Source organism: Schistocerca americana, unplaced genomic scaffold (genome assembly GCF_021461395.2).
Source record: "Schistocerca americana isolate TAMUIC-IGC-003095 unplaced genomic scaffold, iqSchAmer2.1 HiC_scaffold_248, whole genome shotgun sequence".
Lineage (NCBI taxonomy): Eukaryota > Metazoa > Arthropoda > Insecta > Orthoptera > Acrididae > Schistocerca > Schistocerca americana.
Genome location: NW_025725959.1, coordinates 135,001 through 137,500, shown reverse-complemented (window position 1 = coordinate 137,500; position 2,500 = coordinate 135,001). Strand labels below are relative to the sequence as shown.

Here is a 2,500-nt window from a genome sequence, read left to right as displayed (position 1 = left end):
GCCTTAACCTAACCCGCGTTGCGCCTTAACCTAACCCGCGTTGCGCCTTAACCCAACCCGCGTTGCGCCTTAACCCAACCCGCGTTGGGCCTTAACCCAACACACGTTGGGCCTTAACCCAACACACGTTGGGCCTTAACCCAACACACGTTGGGCCTTAACCCAACACACGTTGGGCCTTAACCCAACACACGTTGGGCCTTAACCCAACACACGTTGGGCCTTAACCCAACACACGTTGGGCCTTAACCCAACACACGTTGGGCCTTAACCCAACACACGTTGGGCCTTAACCCAACACACGTTGGGCCTTAACCCAACACACGTTGGGCCTTAACCCAACACACGTTGGGCCTTAACCCAACACACGTTGGGCCTTAACCCAACACACGTTGGGCCTTAACCCAACACACGTTGGGCCTTAACCCAACACACGTTGGGCCTTAACCCAACACACGTTGGGCCTTAACCCAACACACGTTGGGCCTTAACCCAACACACGTTGGGCCTTAACCCAACACACGTTGGGCCTTAACCCAACACACGTTGGGCCTTAACCCAACACACGTTGGGCCTTAACCTGCTCTGTAATTGTCATACGACGCGTTAAATTAGTGTAGTGTTGCCTAACTGCAACCCCCGCAATATAGTTTGCTACCCGCACTGCCCGGTCCCCAGAGTATCGCTTCATGTTAAACACCTTGCAGCTATACACTGTAATGCGGATGGCAGCAGGACGTACATGCTCAATGCCCTTCGCAGTTGTTCATTGGCATTCGCATGGCGAAGCACAGCCTACGTTGTGGTACGGCTTGTGTCAACTGTCCGCTGATGTTGTACGTCCAAATCACACACTGTACTGCACATTGGTCCTCATGTACTGAATGATACATCGTGGTACATGTGTGACCGTACCACGACTGCGCCAACAACGGCGAACCATACGGTCCAAATATTGTGCACTCAGCTACGTGTCGTCTCCCTATAAGAGCTGGATTGCAGTATGGTATGCCGTGGATGGCGATCAGCATGAGCCGTCTGTTGATGTAGTGGCGCGTGTTGTCAGACGTAGTCGTCTCTTCTCACTCACCGTGATAGCATGGTGCACTGCGTTCCACATCTGCGACATGCGACAGAGGCCGGTTGACAGTCGTTCGCGCAATGGACATCGCATACGTACGGGGGCCACCTTCCACGTGTTCGCGAAGCGTGCACATGTTGTTGCGTGTATGTGGGCAGACATAGTGTGTCGTGACACCTGACACAGGCATGCAACAATCGTTGAATTTGCAAATGGCGATGGACGTCTACGTTTGCTGGTGACGTTACGCAAATGAACAACTGGTAAACCGTTGTGGTGCGGTTGTTCTCGCTAGAGGTGAATCAGTGATGGCGACGATCGGTTGAGCTACCAACCGGTTGTTTCAGCGATACCCACCATGCCCACGAACGTGAATGGCATGTGGGTGTGAAGCGATACGCGGCGGTGGCTGGGTGGGACCGTCCCCGGCCGGTGAGGGGGGGCCTCCCGGCGTGCTGGCCGCGCGGTGCGTGGGCGCACGCGCTACAGCCGGCTGGTGGGGGCGGCCAGTGGCAGGCGCGCCGGCCGACGGAGGCGGCAGGCGGCGCAGCTGCGCGCCGGCGCACCCTGCACGCGGCGCCGTGCGGCCAAAGTAGGTCCTCGCGGGCCCGGTGCGAAGCGCGGTGGACATCTGCAGTGTGCTGGTCCGATTGAGGACTGTGTGCGCTGAGGATGCGCCGCCGCCCGGCGCTCGGCGCCGCGACGCCGTCTGCTGCTCGGTCGCCTCTGCGGTTCTCGCAGGTGGTTTGTATCGCAGCTGTGCGGACGTGTTGGCGCGTTCGCTTCGGCACCCAAGTGGGGCTTTTGTCCTTCTGTGGCGCTGGCGTTGGAGCTGCCGGCCACCGTAGGTGGCGCGTGTTGTCTCCCGCCGGCAATGCCACGACAGCACGCTCCCGGGCCTCTGTCGGCAGCGGCAAGCTCAGTTGGGAGCACGGGTGGTCGCACCTAAAGCGTCTACTCGCCAAACTCCGGGCGATTGCGCCTCTCTCGAACCCGACCAAGTACTTAGGACGGCGCTGCGCGCCGCCGGGACCTGAGAGGGTTTCGAGGTGTATTGTGCAGGGGAGCTCAGCCTCCTCCTGTTTGCAGAATAATTGAGCGGACGCTTGCGTGTTCGCGCGGGCCCCCGGGACACACTCCCGGGCGGCCGGCTGCTCAGCTCTAGTTGACGCAGCTCCCTGGTTGATCCTGCCAGTAGTCATATGCTTGTCTCAAAGATTAAGCCATGCATGTCTCAGTACAAGCCGCATTAAGGTGAAACCGCGAATGGCTCATTAAATCAGTTATGGTTCCTTAGATCGTACCCACGTTACTTGGATAACTGTGGTAATTCTAGAGCTAATACATGCAAACAGAGTCCCGACCAGAGATGGAAGGGACGCTTTTATTAGATCAAAACCAATCGGTCGGCTCGTCCGG

At 58.0% G+C, this 2,500-nt stretch overlaps 1 non-coding gene across 1 annotated transcript in view; it reads left to right on the top strand.

The window, feature by feature from the left end:
• The first annotated feature begins 2,256 nt into the window (after window positions 1-2,256).
• Window positions 2,257-2,500, top strand: part of LOC124576336 — a 1,910-nt gene continuing 1,666 nt past the window's right edge. Inside the window, exon 1 of the ribosomal RNA XR_006972511.1 lies at window positions 2,257-2,500. This exon is cut by the window's right edge and continues 1,666 nt beyond it. This is a non-coding gene — a ribosomal RNA (small subunit ribosomal RNA).